The sequence below is a fragment of the Pseudophryne corroboree genome, chromosome 6, assembly GCF_028390025.1.
Source record: "Pseudophryne corroboree isolate aPseCor3 chromosome 6, aPseCor3.hap2, whole genome shotgun sequence".
Lineage (NCBI taxonomy): Eukaryota > Metazoa > Chordata > Amphibia > Anura > Myobatrachidae > Pseudophryne > Pseudophryne corroboree.
Genome location: NC_086449.1, coordinates 135,687,884 through 135,706,840, shown reverse-complemented (window position 1 = coordinate 135,706,840; position 18,957 = coordinate 135,687,884). Strand labels below are relative to the sequence as shown.

The window sequence follows — 18,957 nt, the reverse complement described above, 5'->3', positions numbered from 1 at the left end:
ACTGGGCGGGCACCCAATATCCCCTACGGATTACAAGAAAAGGATTTACCGGTAGGTAATTAAAATACTATTTTCTTTTACGTCCTGGGGAATACTGGGAATCCATTTAGTACCATGGGGAAGTACCAAAGCTTCCAAACCGGGTGGGAGAGTGCTGAGGTTCCTGCAGAACTGACTGACCAAACTGAAGGTCCTCAGAGGCCAAAGTATCGAACTTGTAACACTTAGCAAACGTGATCGAACCTGACCAAGTAGCTGCTAGGCAGAACTGTAAAGCCGAGACACCCCAGGCAGCTGCCCAAGAAGAACCCACAGACCTAGTAGAGTGGGCCTGTACAGATTTTGGAACCGGCAAGCCTGTTATGGAATAAGCATGCTGGATAGTGAGCCTGATCCAGCGTGCAATAGACTGCTTTGAAGCAGGACACACAATTTTATTGAGATCATAGAGAACGAACAGCAAGTCCGATTTCCTGTGACGAGCTGTTCTCTTTACATACACCTTCAAAGCCCTCACAACATCCAAAGACTTTGAAGTAGCAAAGGTGTCTGTAACAACCGGAACCACAATAGGTTGGTTGATGTGAAACGCGGACACCACCTTAGGAAGAAATTACTGATGAGTCTTGAGTTCAGCTCTGTCCTCATGGAAAATTAAGTAGGGGCTCTAAGACAAATCCCCCAGCTCCAACACGTCTTGCTGAAGCCAAGACCGACAGTGTGACGGTCTTCCACGTAAGGTACTTTACGTCTACCTCCTGTAATGGTTCAAACCAGTCCGATTGGAGGAACTGCAGCACCAATTTGAGATCCCAAGGTGCCATGGGGGGCACAAAGGGAGGTTGAATGTGCAGAACACCTTTCAAGAACGTCCGGACCTCAGGGAGAGAAGTCAATTGTTTCTGAAAGAAAATAGACAAGGCCAAAATCTGGACCTTTATGGAAACTAGACGTAGGCCCACACCCACTCCCGACTGCAGAAAAAGCAGGAAATGTCCCAGATGAAATTCCACCACAAAATATTGTCTGCTCTCACACCAAGAGACGTATTTCTTCCAGATACAGTGGTAATGTTTAGACGTTACCCACTTCCTGGCTTGGATCATAGTCAGGATGACCTTGTCAGGAATCCCTCTCCTGGCTAGAATCAGCCGTTCAACTTCCATGCCGTTAAAATGTAGCCGCAGTAAGTTTTGATAGACGAACGGGCCCTGTTGCAGAAGATCCTCGTGAAGAGGTAGAGGCCACGGATCTTCGATCAGCATCTCGAGAAGATCCACGTACCAGGCCCTTCAAGGCCAACCTGGAGCATTGAGTATTGCTTGAACCTTTTCCCTTTTTATTCTTTTGAGAATACTTGGGATCAGAGGAAGTGGAGGAAACACGTACACCAGCTTGTAGACCCACAGAATTGTCAGAGCATCTACCGCCGCTGCTTGTGTGTCTCTCGACCTGGAAGAATACTGCTTGGGCTTCTTGTTGAGTCGAGAGGCCATCATGTCGATCTGTGGATATCAACCACCGAAACACCTCCGGGTGCAGGCCCCACTCCCCCGGGTGCAGGTTGTGTCTGCTGAGGAAGTCTGCTTCCCAGTTGTCTACTCCTGGAATGAAGACCGCCGACAACACCACAGTGTGTTTTTCCACCCAGAGGAGAATTCTTGACACCTCTGACATTGCTGCTCAGCTTTTCGTTCCGACATGACGGTTTATGTACGTAATCGCCGTCACATTGTCCGACTGGACTTGAATGGCCTGATTCTGAAGTAGAGATGAGGCCTGCAGAAGGGCTTTGTAGATAGCCCTGAGTTCCAGGATGTTTATTATAAGGACAACTTCCTGACTTGACCATCTTCCCTGAAACTGCACCCCCTGGGTGACTGCTTCCCAACCTCTGAGGCTTGCGTCTGTGGTTAGCAGAACCCAATACTGAATCCCGAACCTCTGACCCTCGACTAAGTGAAAAGTCTGTAGCCACCACAGAAGGGAGATCCTGGCTTTTGGCGACAGACAGATCCTCTGGTGCATGTGAAGATGCAGTCCGGACCATTTGTCCAACAGATCTAGCTGGAAGGGCCTCGCATGAAACCTTCCATACTGAAGCGTCTCGTAAGAGGCCACCATTTTCCACAGAAGGCGAATGCAGAGATGCACCGATATCCGGGTTGGCTTCAGGACAGCCCGAAACATTGACTGGATTGCCATTACCTTTTCCAAGGGAAGGAACACTTTGAGACTCTGTGTCCAGTCATTCCCAGGAAAGCAAGCCTCTGTGTTGGTTCTAGGTGAGATTTTGGTAGGTTCATAATCCACCCGTTATCCAGGAGTAGTCTGGTTGAGAGGCCAGTGCTGTCCAACAACCGCTCCCTGGACGGTGCCTTTATCAGAAGATCGTCCAGGTACGGAATTATGTTCACTCCCTGTTTGCGGAGTAGAAACATCATCTCTGCCATCACCTTGGTGAACACCCTCGGTGCCGTGGAGAGACCAAATGGCAGAGCCTGGAAATGGTAGTGACAGTCCTGCAGTGCAAACCGGAGATAAGCCGATGAGGTGGCCAGATCGGAATGTGAAGGTACACATCCTTGATACCCAGAGACACTAGGAATTCCCCCTCCTCCAGACCTGAGATCACCACTCTCAGAGGCTCCATCTTGAATCTGAACACTCGTAAGTACGGGTTCAACGACTTGAGGTTCAGAATCAGTCTTACCGAACCGTCCGGTTTCGGTACTACAAACAAGCTGGAATAGTACTCCTTGTTTTGCAGATGAGGTGGAACTGGAACAATGACCTGAGTCTGTACCAGTTTTTGAATGGTGTCCTGTAAAGTTATACTTGACTCTTGTGAAACTAGTAAGACTGATTTGAAGAATCTGTGAGGTGGGAGCTCCTGGAACTGCAGTCTGTATCCCTGGGAAATAAGATCTATGACCCAGGGATCCTGAAACGAACTTGTCCAGATGTGACTGAAAATTTTTAGCCGGGCTCCCACCTGCCAGTCTTCCAGGCATCGCGGTCCACCGTCATGCTGAAGGTTTTGAGGAAGCAGAGCTTGAGCCCTGTTCCTGTGAACTGGCAGTTGCTGGTTTGCGTGGTTTACCTCTAGCACCTCTGGTGGCTGTAGAAGAACCTCTGGGTTGTAGAAGAACCTCTGGGTTGGCAGTCCGACTGTAAATTGGGACCTGAATAGGCCTTCCTAGCTGGGGGAGCTACCGAGGGAAGGACTTACCCGCAGTAGCTTTGGAGATCCATGTGTCTAGTTGATCTCCAAATAAAGCCTCGCCTGTGAAAGGAAGGCCTTCCACGCCTTTCCTTGAGTCCGCATCCAGAGTCCACTGGCACAGCCATAGACCCCTGCGTGCAGACACTGCCATAGCCGTAGCGCGTGCATTAAGCAAACCTATCTCTTTTATGGCTTCTACCATAAAATTTGCAGACTCCTCATATGCTGTAGTAACAAGATAACCTCCTCCTGAGGCAAGGTGTCTAACCTTTCAATCAGGTTACCTGACCATTTGACAATGGCACTTGTAACCCACCTGCATGCTATAGTGGGTCTGTGGGCCACCCCAGCAGCTGTATACAAGGATTTGAGCGTAGTCTCAATTTTACAATCAGCTGTATCTTTTAGGGAGGCTGCACCCGGGACAGGCAATACAATTTTTCGTGAAAGCCTGCATACTAATGCATTCACTATCCGTGGATTTTCCCATTTTTTTCCTATCCTCAGGAGGAAAAGGAAAGGATGATAACAACCGTTAAGGGATTTGAAACTTCCTATCAGGATTAACCCACGGTTCTTCAAACAGGGTATTTAGTTCCTTTGACATATTAAAGAAAGAATCCTCACTCTCCTCTGTCACCTTATCAGGGATATTTAGAACTTCTCTGATAGCTTTTATGAGAGCCTCTATTCCTTGCGACAGAGTACCCTCCCCGTCCTCCATTTCTGACCCCTCATCATCCGAATCAGATTGCAGGATATGGGCCAAAGTGCGTTTTTGCAGACAAATGGCAGGGTCGGATTGTATGTCACTTTAAAAAGCTTAAAGTGATTACAGTCACAAATTTTGTAGTACACTGTGGAAGTGTGGATTATTTATCATGTCTAAGAGCGGCAAAGGTGAGGAAGATACACTCACAGCAACACCAACACTCATATCATGTTTGTCTTGCAAAGCTGTGTTATATTCTCAGGATCTGGTTCAGGATGGTTTGTGTGCAAATTGTTTTAGCTTTCACCAGGGTTTCTTGAAATATACAAGGCAGATTCAGGTGCAGGTTGATCCACCTTGGGCTATGTTTGCACAGACTTTATCCAGTATAGCTGAAAGGATAATTCTTCCAACTCCTGTATCGGGGATAGGTTACATGATTAACCCTTACATGCAGCTTCCCACCTGTGGTGTATCACTTCCAGCAGCTGCCTCTCAAAAGAAAAAGGCTGATAAGCCGGTGGTAAGTAAATCTTCATCCTCACAGGATACACATGGTTCAGATGAGGATTCATCGGAGGATGAAAGCTCAATTAATTCTATTTTGGCATACGAAGAGGAGGAGGAGGAAGGTCTCAGCTCAGTGGATATAGATGAGTTAATTAAAGCAATGAAAGACATTCTATCCATAGAGGATTCAGCAGAGCCTGTGTTAAAAAACCAAGGCACCTGTGTTTAAACATCCCAAAACAGTTAAGACTGAGTTTACCGGGTCAGATCAGCTGAAGGAAATCATGGAAGAGGCTTGGGCAACGCCTAATAAGAAGTTTAGAATTCCTAAGAAATGGAATTCCAATTATCCTCTTCCAGCTGGGGATTGTTTTAAAAGGGAGGTGGCTCCTAAAGTAGACATGCATGTGATTCGATTAGTGCGAAAATCCACATTACCTTTGCCTTCAACATCATTAAATGATGCCACGGATAAGAGAGTGGATGGTTTTCTAAAAAACATTTTTTTCCTGTCTGGGGCAGTCATAAGGCCAGCCATGGCTTCAGCTTGGATGGCAAAGGCAGTGGCTGCCTGGGCTGATGCATTGGAGGGGGATTTTTCAATAGCATCTAGTGAGCAAAAATCCCATATAGCACATATAAAACAGGCTGCAATTCTTGGAAGAAGCAGCATTGGATATGGGTACTATTGCCTGCAGGGCATCAGCTTCAACAATAGCTGCTCGTACAGCAGTTTGGCTTCGTACGTGGAAAGCCGATTCAGAATCTAAGAAGGTTTTGGAATCTTTGCCCTTTTCTGGAGATATTATTTTTGGTAAAGAATTGAAAAAATTTTTGGAGTCAGAAGCAGACTCCAAGAAAGTAAAAACTTTCCTTCCACATACAATTTCAAACCTAAAGTTACGGCTTTTTGGCCCTTTTGGTCTCAAGGAAAAGGTAAAAGTGATAGCAGGCAGTCACAATGCAACAAGTCTGGTAAGACTATAAAGCATTCGGCTACCAGAGGACCAGGTGGTAAAACAGATAAGCCATCAGCCTGATGGTGCGGGCCTCCAGCTGGGAGACCCCAGGATGTGGGGCCGACTTCTTCAGTTTGCACAGATCTGGCAGCAGTCTACAACAGATGCCTGGGTGCAGGAAGCGGTATCTCTAGGTTATGCTTTTGCCTTCAAGAAGCACCCTCCTCGAAGGTTTTTTTGTACTAGCCCGTCTCGGGTAGAGACGAAGGCCAGGGCTTTGCAAGAGGCAGTTCAGAAATTGCTTCAGTCAGGAGTATTCATTCCAGTTCCTCATGCACAACTAGGACAGGGGTTTTACTCCAACCTGTTTTAAGTTCAGAAGCCAAATGGGTCATTTCGGCCCATTCTCAATCTCAAAGTGCTGAACAAATACATTTGGGTACCTCGGTTTCACATGGAGACTTTATGTTCCATCATTTTGGCCATGGAGCCAGGGGATTATATGGTATCCCTGGATATACAGGATGCTTACCAACATGTTCCTATAGCACTGTCCCATCAGTGCTTTCTTAGGTTCGCTATCCTCCAACAGCATTTTCAGTTCCAGGACCTACCTTTTGGGTTAGCCACAGCCCCCAGAGTATTTACCAAGATTATGGTGGTAATGGCATCTTATCTCCGCCAGCAGGGGATGTGAATTAATCCATACCTCGACGATCTTTTAATCCTGGCACAGTCGCAGGAATTGCTCCTATGTCATTACATGACCAGGGCCCAAGGTACCTCAAACAGCTTCTGACCCCATACTGCCCCACTCGATTACCGCGATCTGTAGATGAAGGACTTTTAGCAGTACCTAGAATCTACCATAATTCATCTGGGGGTCGAGCTTTTAGTCATGCGGCTCCGACTCTATGGAACTCACTTCCCCGCACAGTGCGAGAGGCCCCAACTATAGAATCCTTCAAAAGTAGACTCAAGACTTTCCTGTTTACTCAAGCATTTCCATAGTGTGCCTTTTAGTATCTTCATGCTTCTGTATTTTATGAAAATGTACTTCATTATTTTCTGTACTATATTATGCTATGTATCTGTTAAGCGCCTTGAGTCCTATTGGAGAAAGAGCGCTATATAAATAAAATTATTATTACTATTATTATCATCTGCAACAGACAATAACGTGTTTGCAGAAGCATAGGTGGCTCATAAATTGGGCAAAATCGCCTGTGGTTTCGTCACAGCGGATGACTCACTTGGGGGCTGTACTGGATTCAAGTCTTCAGAGAGTAATGTTACCTCGGAACAAGATATCCAAGGTTCAGTCAAGAATTCAGGACTTGCTATACAGTCAAAAGGTACCCATTCATGCAGCAATGCATGTGATGGGTTCGATGGTGTCAACATTCGACATGGTGGAGTATGCACAATTCCACTAAAGGCCTCTGCAGCGTCTGATTCTTGCCAAATGGAATGGGTTGCATCAGACGATAAAAACACAGACTATGGTTCTTACGACTCACCAGGGCTGGGGAGCAGTGCCAGGAAGGTTGTGTTTCCAGGGGCAATGGATCAAGGAAGAAGGTTGCCTGCCAATAAATATATTGAAACTTCAGGCCATATACATGGCACTGATTCAGGCAAAGGACATTCTTCGGGGAAAACCAGTCCAGAACCACTCGGACAATGCGATGGCAGTAGCGTACCTCAACCATCAGGGAGGAACTCGCAGCCGAAAAGCAATGAAGGAGGCAAGTCACATACTAAAGTGGGCAGAACTTAATCATCCAGCCTTGTCCGCAGTGTTCATTCTGGGAGTCCTAAACTGGGAAACGGACTTTCTCAGTCGACACGCCATTCAGGCAAGCGAATGGGCTCTACACCCGGAGGTCTTCCAGACTCTAGTAGACAAGTGGGGGTTGCTAGAGATCGATCTCATGGCGATATGGGTCAAGAACAAAGGATCCCAGAGCGATCTTTGTGAATGCCCTGTCGTTGAGATGGGACTTTCATCTGGCTTAAGTGTTTCCTCCAATCACCCTATTACCCAGGGTGGTGAGAAAGATAAAGCAAGGGAAAGGTGCAGTGATACTAATAGCTCCGGCTTGGCCCAGAAGGCATTGGTACACAGATCTGCAGAGAATGTCGATTGATGCTCCACTTCTGCTCCCCCAACGTCCAGATCTACTGATGCAGGGTCCTTGTTATCACAGACATCTGGATCGACTGTCTTTGACGGAGTGGCTCTTGAAATCCTCTATCCTGAAGTCAAGAGGATTCTCACAACAGGTAATTCAAACTATGCTCAGAGCAAGGAAACCTTCCTCAGCTCACATTTATCACCGAATATGGCAAACCTATATTCATTGGTGCAGTGAATGGAAAATGGACCCTAAGTCTTTCAGAGTTTCCAGGGTCTTAGAATTCCTTCTGGCAGGAATGGATAAAGGTTTGAAGGTGGCTTCCTTGAGAGTGCAAGTGTCAGCATTGACTGTATGGTTCCAAAAGAAAATTGCCAACTTACAGGATGTGCGTACTTTTTCCCAGGGAATGCTGCACATTCAACCTCCTACAGTGCCTTGGGATTTAAGTCTAGTCCTGAAAGACCTTCAAGTTGCCCCATTTGAACCACTTAATAAAGAGGATCTTAAATGGTTGACAGCTAAAGTTCTCTTTCTACTGGCTATGGCGTCAGCTAGAAGAGTATCAGATTTAGGGGCATCATCATCTCATTCCCCATTTCTGATTTTTATCCAGATAAAGCAGTTCTCGGAACTAGATCTGGGTATCTTCCGAAGGTGGTGTCTAAATTCCACCTTAATGAAGAAATTGTAGTCCCGGCTTTCCAGGTACCGGGCCTTTCTGCAGGAGATGCATCGCTGGACGTGGTCCATGCATTAAGGATATACGTGGATCGTACCAGTCCCATCAGAAAGACAGATTCTCTTTTCATTCTCTACGGATTTCACAAGAGAGGATGGCCTGCTGATAAGCAGACACTGGCAAGATGGCTTCGGATGACGATTTCAGAAGCATATTCTCAAGCTGATCTCCCTGTTCTGGCCAATGTCTCTGCTCACTCTACTCGTAAGGTAGGTCCATCATGGGCAGTACAACGTGGTGCTTCAGCAGAACAGATATGTAAGGCGGCCACATGGTCTTCCATAAACACATTTATTAGACATTATGCCATGGATACCTTTGCCTCTCATGACGCTGAATTCGGGCGAAGTATTTTCTTGTCCAATCAGGAGCGTCCCCCCAACTAAATTGCTTTGGGAAATCCCATTGTTATCCTGTGGATAACCTGTGGACCCTGCAGAGAAATATATGTTATGGTAAGAACTTACCGTTGATAACGGTATTTCTCCTAAGTCCACAGGAATCCCACCCTAACGCACCTGATTTGAGGATCGTTTTACTCACTAACCTCTTCCTTCTTGTACAGAAGGGTGTGTATGTGTGTTTTTATCGCCTGATTAGGGCTATCTATGATGCTCCTGCCTTGAGTTTTGGAATACAACTGATTTGCCTGAGCCAAGAGGCGGGGATATATATATACGGGCCCGTTGCATGTTGGGAGGCCGGTAAGCTTTGACCGATTGGTGCAAATCCGCTGTCGCTTCATCATATCCCATTGTTATCCTGCGGACTTAGGAGAAATACCGTTATCAACGGTAAGATCTTACCATAACGTATGTTTGTCATGGTGTTGAGAAGTTTTCAATAATTTTGGTTGGGGTGATGATCTGGCTCCTAAACTTTAAAGCTGGCGCCTAGATTTTAGAAAAATTGTCAGGTCCCGACCTAATGGAAGTAGGCATGCGATGCAGTCAGAGAAATGCAGTAATTAAATCCTTCAGATATAAAAACTTGTGAGGGCCGGGGGAATATAGGTGTATATATGTACTTAACATATGAGCTGTGCATTGTGCGCTGACTAACCATTATATCCTTATCAATGCAAAGCACTGCAACAACAATGTGCCTTTCAAAATGAAAATGTGCCCTCCTTGGTAATCAGTACACTACCCTAAAAAATTAAGATTTTAAACCTACCGGTAAATCTTTTTCTCCTAGTCTATAGAGGATGCTGGGGACTCCATAAGGACCATGGGGTATAGATGGGCTCCGCAGGAGACATGGGCACTATAAAGAACTTTAGATGGGTGTGCACTGGCTCCTCCTTCTATGCCCCTCCTCCAGACCTCAGTTAGAGAACTGTGCCCAGAGGAGACGGACAGTACGAGGAAAGGATTTTTGTTATTCTAAGGGCAAGATTCATACCAGCCCACACCATCCACACCGTATAACCTGGAATATACGCAACCAGTCAACAGTATGAACAAGAAACAGCATCAGCCAAAGACTGATCTCAATTGTAACATAACCCTTATGTAAGCAATAACTATATACAAGCCTTGCAGAAATACGTCCGCACTGGGACGGGCGCCCAGCATCCTCTACGGACTAGGAGAAAAAGATTTACCGGTAGGTTTAAAATCTTATTTTCTCTTACGTCCTAGAGGATGTTGGGGACTCCGTAAGGACCATGGGGATTATACCAAAGCTCCAGACCGGGCGGGAGAGTACGGATGACTCTGCAGCACCGATTGAGCAAACATGAGGTCCTCATCAGCCAGGGTATCAAACTTGTAGAATTTTGCAAAAGTGTTTGAACCCGACCAAGTAGCTGCTCGGCAAAGCTGTAATGCCGAGACGCCTCGGGCAGCCGCCCAAGAAGAGCCCACCTTCCTAGTGGAATGGGCCTTTACAGAATTTGGTAACTGCAATCCAGCCGTATAATGAGCCTGCTGAATCGTGTTACAGATTCAGCGAGCAATAGTCTGCTTAGAAGCAGGAGCGCCAACTTTGGTGGCTGCATACAGGACAAACAGTGCCTCTGTTTTCCTAACCGGAGCCGTCATGGCTACATACATTTTTAAGGCCCTGACTACATCAAGGGACTTAGAATCCTCCAAGTCACCCGTAGCCACAGGTACCACAATAGGTTCATATGAAACGATGAAACCACTTTAGGCAAAAATTGAGGACAAGTCCTTAATTGCGCTCTATCCACATAGAAAATCAGATAGGGGCTTTTGTGAGACAAAGCCGCCAATTCGGACACCCGCCTTGCAGATGCCAAGGCCAACAACATGACCACCTTCCAAGTGAGAAATTTTAATTCAACCGTTTGAAGAGGTTCAAACCAGTGAGATTTTAGGAACTGTAACACCACGTTAAGGTCCCATGGTGCCACTGGAGGCACAAAAGGAGGCTGTATGTGCAGCACTCCCTTTACAAAGCCAATTCCTTCTGAAAGAAAATTGATAAGGCCGAAATCTGTACCTTAATGGAGCCTAATTTTAGGCCCATATCCACTCCTGTCTGTAGAAAGTGGAGAAAACGGTCCAGATGGAATTCCTCCGTAGGAGCATTCTTGGCTTCACACCAAGATACATACTTTCTCCAGATACGGTGATAATGTTTCGCCGTCACCTCCTTTCTAGCCTTTATCAGAGTAGGGATGACTTCTTCCGGAATGCCTTTCCCAACTAGGATTCGGTGTTCAACCGCCATGCCGTCAAACGTAACCGCAGTAAGTCCTGGAACACGCAGGGCCCCTGTTGCAACAGGTCCTCTCTGAGAGGAAGAGGCCACGGATCTTCTGTGAGCATTTCCTGAAGATCTGAATACCAGGCCCTTCGAGGCCAATCTGGAACAATGAGTATTGTCCGCACGTTTGTTCGTCTTATGATTCTCAATATCTTTGAGATGAGTGGAAGAGGAGGGAACACATAGACCGACAGAAACACCCACGGTGTCACCAGGGCGTCTACTGCTACTGCCTGAGGGTCCCTTGACCTGGCACAATACCTCCGAAGCTGCTTGTTGAGGCGTGACGCCATCATGTCTATTTGAGGAAGTCCCCAATTACTTTTTATCTCTGCAAAAATTTCTTGATGAAGTCCCACTCTCCTGGATGGAGATCGTGTCTGCTGAGGAAGTCTGCTTCCCAGTTGTCCACTCCCGGAATGAAGACTGCTGCCAACGCGCTTATGTGATTTTCCGCCCAGCGAAGAATCCTGGTGGCTTCCGCCATTGCCGCTCTGCTCCTTGTCCAGCCTTGGCGGTTTACATGAGCCACGGCTGTGACGTTGTCTGATTGAATCAGAACCGGTCGGTCGCGAAGAAGATTCTCCGCTTGACGTAGGCCATTGTATATGGCCCTCAATTCCAGTACGTTGATGTGTAGACAAGCCTCCTGGCTTGACCATAGTCCCTGAAAGTTTTTTCCTTGTGTGACTGCTCCCCATCCTCGGTGGCTCGAGTCCATGGTCACCAGAACCCAGTCCTGAATGCCGAACCTGCGACCCTCTAGAAGGTGAGCACTCCGTAGCCACCACAGGAGAGACACCCTGGCCCTGGGGGACAGGCTTATTTTCTGATGAATTTGAAGATGGGACCCGGACCACTTGTCCAGAAGGTCCCACTGAAACGTCCTCGCATGAAACCTGCCGAAGGGGATGGCCTCGTAGGTCGCCACCCTTTTCCCCAGTACTCGAGTGCATTGATGGACCGACACTCTTATCGGATTTAACAGGCCTCTGACCATGTTCTGGAGTTCCTGAGCTTTTTCCATTGGGAGAAAAACCCTCTTTTGTTCCGTGTCCAGAATCATGCCTAAGAAAGATAGCCGAGTTGTTGGAACCAACTGTGACTTTGGTAGATTCAGAATCCAGCCATGTTGCTGCAGCACTCTCAGGGAGAGCGCCACGCTTTTCAGCAACTGATCTCTCGATCTCGCTTTTATCAAGAGATCGTCCAAGTACGGGATAATTGTGACTCCCTGCCGGCGCAGGAGCACCATCATTTCCACCATTACCTTGGTGAAAATCCTCGGGGCCGTGGAAAGCCCAAACGGCCACGTCTGAAACTGGTAATGACAGTCCTGTACAGCGAATCTCAGGTACTCCTGATGAGGAGGATATATGGGGCCGTGAAGGTATGCGTCCTTTATGTCCAGTGACACCATAAAATCCCCCCCTTCCAGGCTGGAGATAACTGCCCGGAGCGATTCCATCTTGAATTTGAACTTTTTCAAGTACAGGTTTAGGGATTTTACATTTAGAATGGGTCTGACCGAGCCATCCGGTTTCGGGACCACAAATAGGGTTGAATAGTACCCCTTCCCCTGTTGAACTAGGGGAACCTCGACAACCACTTTTTGTTGACACAGTTTTTGAATTGCAGCTAAAACTATCTCCCTTTCTGGGGAAGAAGCTGGTAAAGCCGATTTGAAAAAAACGCGAGGAGGCACGTCTTCGAATTCCAGATTGTAACCCTGGGATACAATTTGTATTGCCCAAGGATCCACGTCTGACTGAACCCAGACGTGGCTGAAGAGTCGAAGACGTGCCCCCACCGGCGCAGACTCCCTCAGTGGAGCCCCAGCGTCATGCGGTGGATTTAGTAGAAGCCGGGGAAGACTTCTTCTCCTGGGAACTAGCGTAGCAGGCAGTCTTTTCCCTCTACCTTTACCTCTGGCGAGGAAGGAAGAGCCCCGACCTCTTCTGGACTTATGCGACCGAAGGGACTGCATCTGATATTGCAGCGTTTTCTTTTGCTGTGGGGAAAAATAAGATTTTACTTACCGATAAATCTATTTCTCGTAGTCCGTAGTGGATGCTGGGACTCCGTAAGGACCATGGGGAATAGCGGCTCCGCAGGAGACAGGGCACAAAATAAAAGCTTAAGGATCAGGTGGTGTGCACTGGCTCCTCCCCCTATGACCCTCCTCCAAGCCTCAGTTAGGATACTGTGCCCGGACGAGCGTACATAATAAGGAAGGATATTGAATCCCGGGTAAGACTCATACCAGCCACACCAATCACACCGTACAACTCGTGATCTGAACCCAGTTAACAGTATGATAAACGCAAAGGAGCCTCTGAAAAGATGGCTCACAACAATAATAACCAGAATTTTTGTAACAATAACTATATACAAGTATTGCAGACAATCCGCACTAGGGATGGGCGCCCAGCATCCACTACGGACTACGAGAAATAGATTTATCGGTAAGTAAAATCTTATTTTCTCTGACGTCCTAGTGGATGCTGGGACTCCGTAAGGACCATGGGGATTATACCAAAGCTCCCAAACGGGCGGGAGAGTGCGGATGACTCTGCAGCACCGAATGAGAGAACTCCAGGTCCTCCTCAGCCAGGGTATCAAATTTGTAGAATTTAGCAAACGTGTTTGCCCCTGACCAAGTAGCTGCTCGGCAAAGTTGTAAAGCCGAGACCCCTCGGGCAGCCGCCCAAGATGAGCCCACTTTCCTTGTGGAATGGGCTTTTACTGATTTTGGCTGTGGCAATCCTGCCACAGAATGTGCAAGCTGAATTGTACTACAAATCCAACGAGCAATCGTCTGCTTTGAAGCAGGAGCACCCAGCTTGTTGGGTGCATACAGGATAAACAGCGAGTCAGATTTTCTGACTCCAGCCGTCCTGGAAACATATATTTTCAAGGCCCTGACAACGTCAAGCAACTTAGAGTCCTCTAAGTCCCTGGTATCCGCAGGTACCACAATAGGTTGGTTCATGTGAAATGCAGAAACCACCTTAGGTAGAAATTGAGGACGAGTCCTCAATTCCGCCCTGTCAGAATGAAAAATTAAGTAAGGGCTTTTATATGATAAAGCCGCCAATTCTGACACACGCCTGGCTGAAGCCAAGGCTAACAGCATCGACACCTTCCATGTGAGATATTTTAAGTCCACAGTGGAAAGTGGTTCAAACCAATGTGACTTTAGAAAAACTCAACACAACATTGAGATCCCAAGGTGCCACTGGAGGCACAAAAGGAGGCTGTATGTGCAGCACCCCTTTTACAAATGTCTGAACTTCAGGTACTGAAGCCAGTTCTTTCTGGAAGAAAATCGACAGGGCCGAAATTTGAACCTTAATGGACCCTAATTTTAGGCCCATAGACAGTCCTGTTTGCAGGAAATGAAGGAAACGACCCAGTTGAAATTCCTCTGTAGGGGCCTTCTTGGCCTCACACCACGCAACATATTTACGCCAAATGCGGTGATAATGTTTTGCGGTTACGTCCTTCCTGGCTTTGACCAGAGTAGGGATGACTTCTTCTGGAATGCCTTTTTCCCTCAGGATCCGGCGTTCAACCGCCATGCCGTCAAACGCAGCCGCGGTAAGTCTTGGAACAGACAAGGCCCCTGCAGTAGCAGGTCCTTTCTTAGAGGTAGAGGCCACGGTTCGTCCGTGAGCATCTCTTGAAGTTCCGGGTACCAAGTCCTTCTTGGCCAATCCGGAACCACGAGTATAGTTCTTACTCCTCTCCTTCTTATGATTCTCAGTACTTTTGGTATGAGAGGCAGAGGAGGGAACACATACACTGACTGGTACACCCACGGCGTTACCAGAGCGTCCACTGCTATTGCCTGAGGGTCCCTTGACCTGGCGCAATATCTGTCCAGTTTTCTGTTTAGACGTGACGCCATCATGTCCACCTTTGGTTTTTCCCAACGGTTTACAATCAGGTGGAAGACTTCTGGGTGAAGTCCCCACTCTCCCGGGTGAAGGTCGTGTCTGCTGAGGAAGTCTGCTTCCCAGTTGTCCACTCCCGGAATGAACACTGCTGACAGTGCTATCACATGATTTTCTGCCCAGCGAAGAATCCTTGCAGCTTCTGCCATTGCCCTCCTGCTTCTCGTGCCGCCCTGTCTGTTTACGTGGGCGACTGACGTGATGTTGTCCGATTGGATCAACACCGCCTGACCCTGAAGCAGAGGTTTTGCTTGACTTAGGGCATTGTAAATGGCCCTTAGTTCCAGAATGTTTATATGAAGAGATGTTTCCATGCTTGACCACAAGCCCTGGAAATTCCTTCCCTGTGTGACTGCTCCCCAGCCTCTCAGGCTGGCATCCGTGGTTACCAGGATCCAATCCTGAATGCCAAATCTGCGGCCCTCTAGTAGATGAGCACTCTGCAGCCACCACAGGAGAGACACCCTTGTCCTTGGCGACAGGGTTATCCGCTGATGCATCTGCAGATGCGATCCGGACCATTTGTCCAGTAGATCCCACTGAAACGTTCTTGCATGGAATCTTCCGAATGGAATCGCTTCGTAAGAAGCCACCATTTTTCCCAGGACCCTCGTGCACTGATGCACTGAGACCTGGCCTGGTTTTAGGAGGTTCCTGACTAGCTCGGATAACTCCCTGGCCTTCTCCTCCGGGAGAAACACCTTCTTCTGGACTGTGTCCAGAATCATTCCTAGGAACAGTAGACGTGTCGTTGGAATCAGCTGCGATTTTGGAATATTTAGAATCCACCCGTGCTGACGTAACACTACCTGAGATAGTGCTACTCCGACTTCTAACTGTTCCCTGGATCTTGCCCTTATCAGGAGATCGTCCAAGTAAGGGATAATTAAAATGCCTTTTCTTCGTAGAAGAATCATCATTTCGGCCATTACCTTGGTAAAGACCCGAGGTGCCGTGGACAATCCAAACGGCAGCGTCTGAAACTGATAATGACAGTTTTGTACTACAAACCTGAGGTACCCTTGGTGAGAAGGGTATATTGGGACGTGGAGATAAGCATCTTTGATGTCCAGAGACACCATATAGTCCCCTTCTTCCAGGTTCGCTATCACTGCTCTGAGTGACTCCATCTTGAATTTGAACCTTTTTATGTAAGTGTTCAAGGATTTCAGATTTAAAATTGGTCTCACCGAGCCGTCCGGCTTCGGTACCACAAACAGCGTGGAATAATACCCCTTTCCCTGTTGCAGGAGGGGTACCTTGATTATCACCTGCTGGGAATACAGCTTGTGAATGGCTTCCAAAACTGCCTCCCTGTCGGAGGGAGACTTTGGTAAAGCAGACTTCAGGAACCGACGAGGGGGAAACGCCTCGAATTCCAGTTTGTACCCTTGCGATACTACCTGTAGAATCCAGGGATCCACTTGCGAGTGAGCCCACTGCGCGTTGAAATTCTTGAGACGGGCCCCCACCATATCTGAGTCTGCTTGTAAAGCCCCAGCGTCATGCTGAAGACTTGGCAGAAGCAGGGGAGGGCTTCTGCTCCTGGGAAGCGGCTGCACGGTGCAGTCTTTTTCCTCTTCCTCTGCCCCGGGGCAGAAAGGAGTGGCCTTTTGCTCGCTTGTATTTATGGGAACGAAAGGACTGAGTTTGAAAAGACGGTGTCTTTTTCTGCTGATGTGAAGTGACCTGGGGTAAAAAGGTGGATTTCCCAGCCGTTGCCGTGGCCACCAGGTCCGATAGACCAGCCCCAAATAACTCCTCCCCTTTATACGGCAATACTTCCATGTGCCGTTTGGAATCCGCATCCCCTGACCACTGTCGCGTCCATAACGCTCTTCTGGCAGAGATGGACATAGCACTTACTCTTGATGCCAGGGTGCAAATATCCCTCTGTGCATCACGCATATATAGCAATGCATCCTTTAAATGTTCTATAGTTAACAAAATATTGTCCCTATCCAGGGTATCAATATTCTCAGTCAGGGAATCCGACCATGCGACTCCAGCACTGCACATCCAGGCTGAGGCGATTGCTGGTCGCAGTATAACACCAGTATGTGTGTATATACTTTTTAGGATATTTTCCAGCCTTCTATCAGCTGGTTCTTTGAGGGTGGCCGTATCAGGAGACGGTAACGCTACTTGTTTAGATAAACGTGTGAGCGCCTTATCTACCCTAGGGGGTGTTTCCCAACGCGCCCTAACTTCTGGCGGGAAGGGATATAATGCTAATAATTTATTAGAAATTAGCTGTTTTTTATCGGGGGGAACCCATGCTTTATCACACACCTCATTTATTTCCTCTGACTCAGGAAAAACTATTGGTAGTTTTTTCACACCCCACATAATACCCTTCTTTGTGGTACTTGTAGTGTCAGAAAGGTTCAATGCCTCTTTCATTGCCGTGATCATGTAACGTGTGGCCCTACTGGACATTACGTTTGTCTCGTCACCGTCGACACTAGACTCAGTATCTGTGTCAGGGTCTGTGTCGACCCACTGAGGTAACGGGCGTTTTAGCGCCCCTGACGGTGTCTGAGACGCCTGGACAGGCACTAATTGATTTGCCGGCTGTCTCATGTCGTCAACAGTTTTTTGCAAATTGCTGACATTATCACTTAATTGTTTAAATACAATCATCCAGTCAGGTGTCGACTCCCTAGGGGGTGACATCACCAACACAGGCAACTGCTCCGCCTCCACATCATTTTCCTCCTCATACATGTCGACACACGCGTACCGACACACAGCACACACACCGGGAATGCTCTGATAGAGGACAGGACCCCACTTAGCCCTTTGGAGAGACAGAGGGAGAGTCTGCCAGCACACACCCAGCGCTATATATATACAGGGATAACCTTATATAAGTGTTATTCCCTTATAGCTGCTGTTATTATCGTTATTTGCTGCCAAAAATGCCCCCCCTTCTCTTTTTTACCCTGATTCTGAAGCAGGACTGCAGGGGAGAGTCAGGGAGCCGTCCTTCCAGCGGAGCTGTGAGGGAAAATGGCGCTTGTGTGCTGAGGAGATAGGCTCCGCCCCTTCACGACGTCCTTATCTCCCGCTTTTTTGTGTAAAAATGGCAGGGGTTAAAATACATCCATATAGCCCAGGAGCTATATGTGATGTATTCTTTTTGCCACCTAAGGTATATACTGTTATATTGCGTCTCAGGGCGCTCCCCCCCAGCGCCCTGCACCCTCAGTGACCGGAGTGTGAAGTGTGCTGAGAGCAATGGCGCACAGCTGCGGTGCTGTGCGCTACCTTAGTCTGAAGACAGGATGTCTTCTGCCGCCGATTTCACCGGACCTCTTCGTCTCTTCTGGCTCTGTAAGGGGGACGGCGGCGCGGCTCCGGTGACCCATCCAGGCTGTACCTGTGATCGTCCCTCTGGAGCTAATGTCCAGTAGCCTAAGAAGCCCAATCCACTCTGCACGCAGGTGAGTTCGCTTCTTCTCCCCTTAGTCCCACGATGCAGTGAGCCTGTTGCCAGCAGGACTCACTGAAAATAAAAAAACCTAAACTAAACTTTTATTCTAAGCAGCTCAGGAGAGCCACCTAGATTGCACCCTTCTCGGCCGGGCACAAAAATCTAACTGAGGCTTGGAGGAGGGTCATAGGGGGAGGAGCCAGTGCACACCACCTGATCCTTAAGCTTTTATTTTGTGCCCTGTCTCCTGCGGAGCCGCTATTCCCCATGGTCCTTACGGAGTCCCAGCATCCACTAGGACGTCAGAGAAATAAGATTTTACTCACCGGTAAATCTATTTCTCGTAGTCCGTAGTTTCCACAGCTACGGCTGGTAAGTCAAATTTTTTGCCATATATTCCCTCACAGCCTAAGAAAGCACCGTATTACCAAATGCAGTCCTTTCGATCACAAAGAAGCAAGAAAGTCAGAGGTGCATCCTTTCTTGCCAGAGGCAGGAGTAGAGGAAAGAAGTTGCACCATACAGCTAGTTCCCAGGAACAG

General features: G+C 47.8%; 1 protein-coding gene across 3 annotated transcripts in view; it reads right to left on the bottom strand.

The window, feature by feature from the left end:
• The window catches only part of ENTPD4 (ectonucleoside triphosphate diphosphohydrolase 4), a 114,704-nt gene that overhangs the window by 71,043 nt on the left and 24,704 nt on the right, over positions 1–18,957 (bottom strand). The window lies entirely within an intron of this gene.